The sequence below is a fragment of the Onychostruthus taczanowskii genome, unplaced genomic scaffold (genome assembly GCF_017590055.1).
Source record: "Onychostruthus taczanowskii isolate IOZ18803 unplaced genomic scaffold, ASM1759005v1 scaffold59, whole genome shotgun sequence".
In the NCBI taxonomy this organism is placed as follows: Eukaryota; Metazoa; Chordata; class Aves; order Passeriformes; family Passeridae; genus Onychostruthus; species Onychostruthus taczanowskii.
The window spans coordinates 5,303,014-5,315,979 of NW_024503568.1; positions in this window are offsets into that span (position 1 = coordinate 5,303,014).

Here is a 12,966-nt window from a genome sequence, read left to right on the forward strand (position 1 = left end):
GAAAGAAAGAACCAAGAACTGTTATGACTAATCCCCAAAAGACATCATAGGGCGCATCAGTTGTTGCTGATTTTTGGCCTTTTTGCCTGTTGACATTTAGTGTTCCTTTTTGGAGCCATTAGGAAACTGCAAAATATAGCTTCTGGTACAGTGAATGTCCCCTGTGACAGGGACCAGGACAAATCTAAAAATTATTTGGTGTAAATGAGGAGATCTTGGAATCCACAGGTTGTTTAAAAAAAAAAAAAAAAAAAGCAATGACAAGTAGGACCTTTTTGGATCATCAGCTTTCCACTTCTCCAGAAGAATAGCACATTAACACACTAAAGATATGTTTACTTCTATAAATTAGACAAGATGGAAAAAACTGAATTATCAGATAATGCAAATTAATGGAAAACAAAATGTAAATAAAAACTAGCTTTTATTTAACACTTAGTAAAATTAATTTGAATTAGATGAGCAAAAACTACTGCGACCTGAATTAAACTATATAGTACCAAAATCCCTATGTGTCCAGATCACCAGCTGATAAGAAATGCACTTCTGAGAATCCAGAGACTTCAGCAGAGACCCTACCCTGGAGTTAGTCTCTAAATCAAACAGCAAAGTTATTGTGATTCTGGATCTCAAGGTTGATCCAGATCTGCTTCTCTTTCAGCTCCATAGAAGGTTACTGAAGAATACATTTTTCAGAATGAAGAATTGTTTTGGAATGAAGAAAGTATGCTGGGACTAGTTCCCAGACCGGCTACAGCCTCTGTTCTGACCTTAATCTCTCTATTATTCAGTTCCTTATCTTTAAAAAAAGACAATAATCCTTCTGTTCTCTCCTTCTTTGTCTGACTTGATTCCCTGAAGTGCCGTTTCTTTGGAAGAGCAACTGATTTCATTTGAGTATGTTTCCTGGTCTTTCCATATCTACATTGAAATCCCAGCTGAGGAGACAGACGTTAATACAAACAATTAAAAGAAAAATCACTGAGTGTTTTTTTTGGAATAGAATCATATCTGAAACCTAACAATGTAATACTGAAAAGCTTTCATGATATAATCACTGTATATAATGTCCACTTTGGAGCAAAAACAAGTGTTGGGGGAAGGGGTAAGTGGTGAATAAAATAGTGGCAAAATATTTTGCTGAAGCTCTAAGTTAACAACCTAATTACTTGAAATAATTTATATTAAATTACCAAGTTTTACTGAGTATATGGACATGTGAGGTCCTGCATCCTTTTAGACAGGACAGTATCCAGTATCCTGGATGCTCTTCCTACACAGCAAGTTAGGGAGATCACCCCATTTCCACTGGCAAAATGTCTTAAATGAATTAAAATTAATTGCAACACTAACACACATACAGATTAATTTATGCATTAAAACCCCCAATATTAAAAATACTAAAAGTTAGCAAAGTGCTTTGATCAAGACCATCTGAAAAGGAGTATGAAGGGAACCTACACTGAGAACCTGCAAGGCAGCATGAAGACTGACTGAAAAAGATTCCTGGATCATTTCTCAAAATGATACCAAAATGATTCCCAAAACCATACCTGTCATGGAGGACATTAAATACCAATATAGCTGTTGGATAAAAACAAAACTAATCAAGCATGCATCATCACAGAGGGCAATTTTATGATCCAGAAAGGAGAGGATTTAACTAGCCATCGCAAGAAGGAACTAATAGAAGTTGTGAAAAATAGTGACATTCAATACTTTTTGACCACAAGCTGCTTCAATTTAACAAACTAAGCAATGTTCTTCCTGAACAAACCAATATAAAATACTGTATTTTCTAAGCACATAATGACATAACTGAGACGGTTAGTAGTAACTCTTTCCAATGTCCAAAGGCCATTGCAGCAGTAGATTGATCAGGACACTATTTCAAAAGATTAAATCCCAAAAATATTTGCTGAAATAAATGTATTTGGAAAAAAGTTATGTAAGATGAAAGGCAATTGAAAAAATATTACAATGTCAGGGTCAAGAGACTAAGGAAGATATCTGCAGATCTGATAAATGGACAAAATAAAATAAGCGAAATTAATTCATCAATAAATAAGGAGTAGGAGTAAATAAATTATATGAACATGTCATCTTAAGGCTCAATTTAAAAGAAGTGATAGTGATACACAAAATGAATAAAACAGCTTTGAACATTTTGTAGGTAATACAGAACACAGATTCTAGGGATTCAAGGACTCTACTAACAAACCTACTGAACCACTAACAATTTTTGAAGCCATAGAGAATTAGAAAGTATTAGAAAAAGCAAACCTAACAGTGATCATAAAAAACTAATAGAAAGAAGATTAATCTTTAGGAGCCATGTATTTAACTCCATTGCTTAGGGAAACATATATAATGTAAGAAGTGTAGGAAAATCATAGGAAGAAGCCTAGAATTTTATAGTGTGGTTTGAAGAGAGACACAGATAATTACACAGCCTCTTCAGCCTGGTCACTCAGGCAGTAGATCTGGTAACAAATTAAAAGAGACCATCACAGTTTGTCTTTTGTGATGAGCATTCAATATCCCTCCTCTTTTCCTGCAGATCCACACATTGCACCCTGTTCATCCACCTATGTTCTCTGCCTCTAGTAAAACAAAAAATGGATGTGGGGATACGTCTTCCCAAAATTTTCCACCTCAAAGTGTGCAGTCACAGCAAATATCCCACCTTTCCCTAGGCTGAGTAAAATAATAAGGTAAATATCATCTTACAAGCCTTTCATATTCTTGTTCCTCTGTGGAGCTAACACATCTATGACAATTTACCCCTAAGTGAACATTTAGAAGATGGCAGTCATGGCACTTGTGGATTAAAGAAATGCAGCACATTGCACACATACACATGGTGGTTTTAGGTAGCATCAACTAAAATACCAATATGCAATAACATGCTATGAGAGAACAACCTAGAAATAAACACTGATGAAAGGACTTCAAGTCATGATGAACAGTAAATTAGGTATATGTTTCTAAAGCAAATTTGAAACAAGGAGAAGTCAATATGATTTGGGAAATGTATGAAGGGACAGATGGGTTAAAAACTGGCTGGATGGCTGGGCCCAGAGTGTGGTAGTGAATGGTGCTACATCCAGCTGGTATCCAATTACTGGTGGCATTCCCCAGAGCTCAGTATTGGATCCAGTCCTGTTTAATATCTTTATCCATGATCTGGATGAAGAGATGAAGAGCACCCTTATGAAGTAGGGCAGGAGTGTTAATCTGCTGGGGAGTAGGAAGGCTCTGCAGAGGGACAGACTGGATCAATAGGCTGAGACCAATGGTATGAAGATCAGCAAGTCCAGGTACTGGATCCCGCACTTGTGTCACAACAACCCCATACAGCACTACAGCTTGGAGAGCTGCCCAGTAGAAAAGGACCTGGGGGTGCTGGTTGCCAGCCAGCTGGCTGACCATGAGCCAGCACGTGCCCAGGTGGCCAAGAAGGCCAGTGACATCCTGACATCAATAGCATGGCCAGCAGGACTAGAGAAGAGATTGTCACCCAGCACTGGTGAGGCCACACCTCAAATCCTGTGTCCAGTTCTGAGCCTCTCATTACAAGGAAAACACTGAGGTGTTGGAGAGAGTCCACAGAAGGAAAATGAAGCATGTGAAGGGTCTAGGGAGTAAGTCCTATGAGGAGTGGCTGAGGGACCTGCAGATATTCAGCCTGGAGAAATGGAGACTCAGGGCAGAATGTATTGCTCTCTACAACTACCTGAAATAAGGCTGTAGCCATCTGAGGGTCACCCTCTTCTCCCAGGAAACCAGCAACAAGATAATAGGAAAGGGTCTCAAGCTGGGCCAGGGGAGGTTCACTTTGGGCAACAGGAAGAATTTCTCCATGGAAAAGGTCTCAAATATTGACATGGACTGAGCAGGGTAGTGGTGGGATCACCATCCCTGTTCAAGAAATGACTGATCATGGCACAGTGCTATAGTTTAGTTAAAAAGGTGCTGGTGCCTAAGGTAGGACATGATGATCTTGGAGGTCTTTTCCAGCCTTAATGATTTTATTGCTTTATGGTCCTATGATTCTATAGCATGACAAGAACATAAAAAGTCACTCTTTGAGGTCTGAATACCAAATTGCACCTAAAATACTGTAGACAGGCTTCTTAGGAGTGTATAGATAAATTGAAAGGAATTCAGAAAAGAGCATCAAAAGTCATGCTGCTACTGCAGAAATTGTCATCTTATTAAAAAGCCAAAATGATGGTACATAAAAGCAAGAGCTTTTAAATAATGAAAGAGTATAAGCATCAGACAAGAGCAGAAACTACCAGGATGAAAGGCTTTATACATGGGTCAGCAAGATGAGCATCAAAACTTGACTTTTGAGCAGGGGATGTATTTGTTTATGTCCAGAAAAGAGGCAGAACTCCAGATAATAGACAACTCAAACTGTACCAGAGGAAAAAAAAAAAAGGAACATGCTTTGAAGCACATTATGATTTGGCAAAAGGAAAATAACCCTATTTTATGTGTCAGTATTCCTTTTTCTTCTTTATCAGAAGGGTAATATGAAGGGCAATATAAAATGCAGTATGCAACATAGTAATAAAGAAGAATAATTAAGAAGTTTTCCTTGGTTTTAGTTCTTTTCATTAAATGACTACCAAAAAAATGAAACCTCTATTTTGCTTTAAACAAAGGTCATAAGGAACAAAGTTCTGTTCTGTTGTTTTTGACAAATGCATGTATTTAAATCTTATGCAGTCATTTTGTTTTATAAATTAACAACAAGAACTAGTAACAGCAGAAGCCAATATGTACTTTGGTAAACATATCAAGAAGAGAGCAGAAAAAACCAAAATAAATAATAATAAGAGTAGATAGCAAATTTGCCTAAGATTTCTTGGAATTAAAAAAAAAGGGGAAAGTGGAAGGAAATACCTTTGGTTTCTAAAAATCTTTAAAAAGTTACAACAGAAATATTCACTAAATTAAAAAAAAAAAATATTAACATAAAGAAAACAGTCAGATAAATATCAACAAACAAAGGTGGAAAGAGGATCAAAAAGAGGCCAAGTAGGATATAATTTAAAAACTATATTAAGCAGAGATATCAAAAGATAATGTCAAGACAGAGTCAAAGAATAACGAAAAGGCAGAGAGAACTGGCCTGACAGAATGCACCTGCAATGCTGCTGCTGCATCTTCTGAGCCTGCACTGTGTGAAGTAAAATTTTTGAAAAAATGGTATACTAAACTGTCAATTTGAAACTGGAGCAAAATTATCAAGAACCAATTGATAAACATCTTTTTCATTTCTAATCTTTGCTCTGAGAACAGTTAAAATTTATCTATCACATATACAGCATGATAGGTAGATATCTTGTTGAAAGAAAAAAAAAAAAAAAAGGAAATTTGAGAGTGAAAATGGAAGGCAACCATAATAAAATTTCCCAGAATGTAGAATAAAAGGACCCTACTTAATTTAATTTTTCCTGAAACACAAGATTTTTTTCCCAATACTTAAAGCCACTATATCTTATAACTGGAGAACTCTGTTGAAATAATGCTTTTTCTCCTTTTCATAAACCTAGTGGATTTTTTCATAAATCCATAGTGGATTCCAATTTGGTTGATCTCAAATCAAACTGGACACTTGCCAAGGAAAAAATACTGCTAATGAATTCCTAGCTTGAATGTACCATCCCTGAATTTTTAGCACATTTTAAGAAAAGATCAACATGCATTAATCAGGCAACATAGGACTATTTAATTTCTCCAATATTTTTTTGCTCAAAGGGCCAGAAAATTCAAATAACAATTGGAAGACTCAGAAATAACTCACACATTAGCCATCACTCCTTGTCAATAACTGAATATAAACCAGAATGCTTGGGTCTCTTTGCATTGCTATTACACTTGTTTACAATTGATCTGACTTCAAGTTTCTTAACAAGTGGCTTGATTTCATGAAGACACATATTTCTCTGAAGCACTTACATTTCTGCAATCAATGCTCTATTTTGCCTAAGTGACCATTAACTTTATCAGCATTACTGCAAGCTGCAGAAATTTGTTGCAGATACTTTAGTACTGTAACAAATGTCTGCATACTTAGCTGTAGGATCAGCAGAATTTGGAAATATGGATTAGGACTCACTTCCCTCTCATCATGAATGGGTAATTCAAAATTACCTTTGGACAAAAGAGAGGAAAACAATACTGGATGTTCATAGATAGAGAACAACCTCCTTATGCAGCAGGAACGTATGTGATAGGAGTTAGCAGTCAAGAAATAATTTTCCCACTGTCTTCCCTTCTCACATCTTTCTTGCAGCAGCCACTGACCAAGGCTTCCATTCTGAGCATTATCAATAGCTGTAATGTCAGGGTAGAGTTCAATTTTACATTGAATTAGCACTGTCCTTGCTAAAGCTGTAGGTTTCAAGTATCATTTTTTCTACCAGACCATTAATAATTTTTCAGTACAGGTGGATAGGAAATACTTTCTTATTGCATAAGATTTCATTTTGCTTTATTCCAAATCAAGATGAAAAATAATACGATCCAGATTTTATCAATTGTTCAAGCAGAATATATTTCAACTATATAGGCTGTTTAGTTTCATTTTGATCCATTATGATCCATTACATTATTTAAAGACCATCCAGTTTTCAAACAAAAATATATATCTTTTTTTGAATAAAGAATTTACTTTATGATATACTTATTGCAAATTCTTTGTAATGTTCCAGATGTCCCACAAACTTTTCATTTGGTAGAAAACATTCCCCCTACAATGATGAATGGGAACATTTTGGCTCCCTGTTTTTCAGACCACTACCCATTTACCTTCATCTGCACCCGGGTACACACTGTCTTGTTGTCAGTCTATAAAGTAATTTCTGAAAGATTTGTTTAGTGTGGCTCATTACCACGAAACTTAGTGTGGCTAGTATTGCAATGATTACGTGCAATTGAGAGCACCTGTAATTGTAATGCTCACAATTTAGCTCCGTTTTTGCTGTCAACCAGACTTTCTAGCATTTTTAACTCAGAATATTACTTGTTGAATAGAGAGTACTGCAACCAATGATGACTGTAGGGTATAATAAAAAATTCCCAATTTGATAGAATTAGCTGAGAAACTATGTTCAATTTTCTTGTATATTGTTTTGGGTACAAAATTGCCAGAGAATGGAATAATACTCTGTTCCAACAGTGCATATCCAATGTTATAGTATCCACCATACTACCATATATGCCACCATATCATAGGGTCTTCCAAAATAAATCACTTGAGGAAAAATTGAAGTGCTTAGCTACATAATCACTGGCACTGTTTCAGAGTTTCTATGTGTGAATACTGACCTGAAAAAAAAAAAAAAAGTACATTTCAGATGGACCAGAAGTCCTAGAATTCATTTAAGGCCTATGGGAAAATGAGACAACTGAGAGAATAAAAATGTTTGGGTTTATAATCGCCTTTCTTAAAATTCAACAAGATATTTTGTCCCTTTTTCTAATTACTATGAATGTTTTTCCTAATGAAATGAAGAAATAGGAGACAGAAGATTGTATAAATGTCAATTTAGAGATACAGATTTGTTAAGAAATGCTATTTTCAGACTGAGGCACTCGCGCTTATTTGCAGAAATAACTCAGCAGTACCTGTCTGTATGTTTAAAACTGATTAGAGAAAGTCTGAAACCTCCAAACAGGTGAGGAATCCCCACAATGCTGATATTCCTGTAGGCTTGTTAGAGTTTCACCCTGAAATACTGGTTATAGATATTCCTTCACACATGTGGACTGAAGCACAGTAATTGAGTTCTCCTGTGTATAGCAATTAGTAAACCAATGCTAATTTTGAGTGTAATTCAGACCCAATTGTCCTTGTACTATTATATAATGGAAAAATTTCAATTCTCCATAGCAATGTCCAAAACCGAGTCACTACAACAGATAGCTACAGATCACGCAAGAATAAATTGCAAGCTAATCCTACACCTTGATAGTAATTGCTGCTTAGCTATGTTGCTTGATTTTTTAATATACTTTAGGACAAGAATATTGATTTGGACAATAAATTTGCAATTACAAACAGTTTATGTATTTAAAATTTGCAGATTACTTTTGAACAGTTCCTATGATTTTTCCCATACATCAAAGTACATGAATTTTTTTGATAAATTGTGCAAAAAGGAGACCCAAGAATAGAAATTAATCATCTAAGGAATGTCATCTCTTTTTGTGTACTTTGGAGGTAATACCAATGACTACCTGACACTAGGTATCACACCTCTGGATGGAAACTGTTAGGTAAAATGGATCCTGTTCAAATTAAATCTTTTTCCTTGAAAAAAGCCTGATCTTTTTTGCTAAATTTCTCACTAGAACAATTTTTTAAGAACATAATATTTTATACTGAATTTTGCATTGTATGGAAATGAACAGAAAAAAAAGCATTTCCATGTAGTTCAGTTTGACCTAAAGCTATGAACCTTCTTGAACTTCTACTGTTGCACTCTTACCTTTTTCCTGCATGAATTCTTCTGCACGGATTTTTATACAAAAATACATATTACAAAGTGAAAAAGAAATTTAAAATAAAAACCTAAACATTAGGTTAGAAAAAATTTTATGTTTTCAACATTTTAATTTCCTCCTTTCAAAACAGTATTTTACCAAAAAATAAAGCATATTATGAAATACATTTTGATTAAATAGAATGTTCAAGTGCATCCCTAGAGCAGGCATAAATTTTCACTCATGTTTTACACATCATGGTTTGTTTGCTGGAAGCTCATAAGTTAAACTCCAGAGGTGACAGAGGCACACAGAACGCCTTGCACCTTGAACGGAACACCCAAATTCTTGAATCTATAGTCAGGCAGAACTGTGGAATTAGGACTTTTAAATACATGAAATTTCCCTTGATTGCATACATAAAATTCTGTTTTACAATAATTAAAAAGGATATCACATATATATCATATATCATAGTTTGTTATATATAGAACATATGTTTGTTATATTAAATACACTGATTTAAAGAAAAAAACTCAAATATTTATGCAGTTCTGGCCTACTCAGCATAAAGGCCAGAACCCAAAATGCAGAAAATAATGTAGTACATATTGACAGCCTGAATTATATTCAGACAAACTTAGTTGAACTGTGGTTTTGTTCTGGTTAAATATATATTTGAGGGCAGGAGGGAGAGTATATAAATAACATCTCAGAATTGAAACTGGAATGAATTTTTCTTTCTAAGAGAAACATACAGTATTTTGCAATGTAAATATAACTGTCATGCTTTTCTTCTGAGTAAGGAAAGATGAGGTCTATTTGAGTTGGTTTATTTGTTACTATGCATTAAAATCTGCAAATCTGCTATTGCTTTTTCAAAACTGCAAAATACTACTTTTTCATGTTCATCTCTTCTAGCACGGCAGTCATGCAGTAAGTGGGGATACAATTCTGTGTCTGCAGACACAACGAAGTTCTTGGAACTCCACAGACCCCAACCAGATCTTGAACAGAAAATACTTTGTCAGATTTGTATATCGCCATCTGAAGTGAAAGCTTGAGTCATTTAAGACTCAATTTGAAAAACTGATGACTTGTATTATATTGGCTCTGTTCTTTCACAACCCTCAGCTCTGTTGAGACAAGACATCTGACTCAGGTGAGAGTTCAGGAAGTCTTGAGCATGCTGCATTCTCATCTACTATTTCATGCACTAATTTTCCTCAAGATTTCTTTTTCTTCAGGCTTTAACTTATTCTCTTCATTTTCTGTCTCTCACTTGTTCATTTGAGTTTTTTAAAGCAGTCTATGACTTCTATATCAACATTTTTCTGAAAAACAGAATTAAACATCTTTTCTTCTCCTCCATAATACCTTTTCACCATCTCATGATAATGAAGACAACTGAACCAGTACAGTTAATCACCCTCTTTTCATTCTTACTACAAAACAGAAAAAACTTTCACCCAAAACCTGCAAGAAAGAAAGAGTTTTGCAGAACATACATGGGAAGTCAACTGTGGGGACCCTGGTGGGGCATTCCCTAGGTTAGGGAGACAAGAAGCTTCCCTCAAAAAGCTGTTAAGATCCCATTGGCTCCTTCCCCTATTCCTGTGTCTGTCCCTATGTCTGTTCCTATGTCCCCGAGCCACTCCCTCCCTATTCCTTGATCGGCCCTGATCTTTGGACTGCCCCAGGGTCCCTCGGTAGAGAGAAACCTGGACCCTCCTTGTGTGTGTGCCTTGGACCTGAACACCTCACTGCATGGCTGAATTAAACATCTGTGGGCACCATGCAAAGGCCCTTTTTGCTTCTTTACTCTGGACTTCACTACCAGCAATTCAGGCTGCAACAGTCAATCCCTAAGCAATGTCTGGCTAGTGAGAGCTAAAAAGATATATCATTACAAAGCCAAGTACTTTGCTGATACCTCTGTTATTGTTACACAAACAGACTCTATCTTGTGAACACCTCCCTTTCCAAAGACAGAAATGGCAGCAGAGTCCATACAGAACCCGGTAAGCAACAGACTGTAAGATGCTGACCTTCACTTCACCACGTTAACGAATTAGAGTAGGAAGACACAAATTCCTTTGATCTGCAAATTAACACCTGACTTACTACATGAAAACCTCCCTCCAGCCGTTTTCAACTGTAACCTAGTAAACCTTTATAAACCCTTTCTTCTGCACCTTTTTGACTTCATTCACTTATAATCAATCTTTGAGCAAATATTTTAATTTAGGTAACCAAAGCATTCCTTTTTCTTTTTTTCTTTTTTTTTTTTTCAGAAAGTAATTCATTTGCTCAAGTAACTAAAAAAAATTTAAAAGACAGTTAAGTCTTCAGTCGTATGTTAAGTGGAACGTATACAAGCCAGAAAGGATTATTGTCTCTTCAGGAGTGCAGCTATTTCATGACTCATTCACTTGGCACATCCATATTACCCACTTCTGGCTCTCTAAATCAAGATAGCTACAACATTACTCCTATTGTCTTTCAGGATTACGATATCAAAGAGTCACAGAATACTTTGTACTTGACAATAGACCACGTTGGCAATGGTAAATGTAAAGGACATTTTATCATGAAAAATCAGCAGCTACCTACAGATTAAGGCAGGTTCTGAGTAAATCTGAGGAATAATCATTTGGAAAATTCCACCCTTGAATTCTGTTAGAAATACTTGAACCTGATACATCAATTCCATTTTTAATGAGTATATAACTTCTTTTTCTGTGTAATAACTGCAACTTATTTAATACAGAAATTTCTGGCTAGCCATAAAATCATATATTGAGATTCCTACCATATTAATAGTCCTTTTTTTTTTGTTGTTTTTTAATACATCAAGCACTGTTCTTCATGGTTTATTTATTGCTATGTCATTGCATTGTAATAGAGTCCAAAAAAACCTCAACAGACCAAAAAACAATTCTAAACCTTTTCCTGTAAAGAAGCTAACTACGTTACACCACTGATAGTTCACAGAGCTGCACATACAGTAGATCACATGCACTGCTAATCCATGTATTTCTGGCGACAGCAAAGAAGATGGATTTAGTAGAAATGTAACAAAATCCTTCAGACAGAAGGATATGGCCAAGGTCACTGAGTACCAAAGGTATTTAAGTTAGTTAATTAACTATGACCTAAACAATATTTGGAAAACATTCATTTATTTCTATGAAAAACAAACTTCTCTACATACCATCCCTGCTATCACCTATTTTATTCAGTTGAATCAAGACACTGAAAAATTATCTTAACTGTACAACTTCATGTACTCTCATTGTACACAGAACTGAATGATATACAGCCTCTGTTCTTCCTTGCACCCCCTTTTGATTCTTTAGCCACAAAGCTACAGCTTCTTTAGTTCATTCAGCTAGAGCTCATTCAGTGATTTTCTTAGCCCAGGAATGATTTTTTCAAGGTTCCCAAATAAAGAGCCGAGATCTGAAAATCATGCTTTTTTCTTCTTCTTCCCAGCTTCTGTTTGAGATATCAACTCTGAAAGAAAAGACTCTTGTGTGGGAATTAATCTGGAAATTCTGCTGATGATAGACAAGATAAAACAGAACACAGCTCATCCATTTGCAACTACATTGATCGGCAGTCCTGACAAGATAAATGTGTTTCTGTCACTAAGCTAGACAGGGTACTCAGAAGACACATAAGAAGAAGATCTTTTCAGGACATAAATACAAGTATATAAAGTTGATTTTTCTGACTACATTCACAGGAGATGTTTCCTCTTCCAGAGTTATGATTAGCAGGTGAGAATATGCTTTTCCTAAAATAGGCCAGTGAGTATTTTGTATTCACACTTTGGTAACTCTTCAAATACAACAGGGAAAACAGAATTTTGCCAAATACAAGAAAGTCTTCATCACACACTAGATTTATTTTCAATAAAAGAAAATTTTTAAAAGCTGACAAAATACCAGTGATAAAAAAGCAAAATCAGTTTAAAAGTAATAAAATTGTGAGGATGAGCTGTTTCTGAGTGACAGATTTGTAGGGGTATCTGTGTCTGCCCCAATCTGGGCAGCCCATTCACAAGCCACAGTCTTCAGAGCCAAATCTCCACTGGCAGGGAGCACTTCTCCAGTAGCATCTCCAACCATGGCGCTTTCCGGATCTCCTGATCTTTCTGCTCCACTTTCTCTTGAAATATTCCTGCTTAAATACACACCCTGATCACAACTATCACAACTTTAATATCCTCGAATTGTAAACGCAAGCTTTTTTTTTTTTTTTTTTTTTAATAAAGGGACAGATTTTTTTTTAATCAAGGGACAGATTTTTTTCAGCGTGTACACACATAGAGCACACCTCCACCCCTCACCCCTGGAGATGACACTGTTTGGGTTAAGATTACCGCAGTTTGAGTAAGCTTGCCTCACAACCTTCCCCTTTAGTCTCCGTGAAACGCCCAGCCCAGAAGTTTACAAGGCA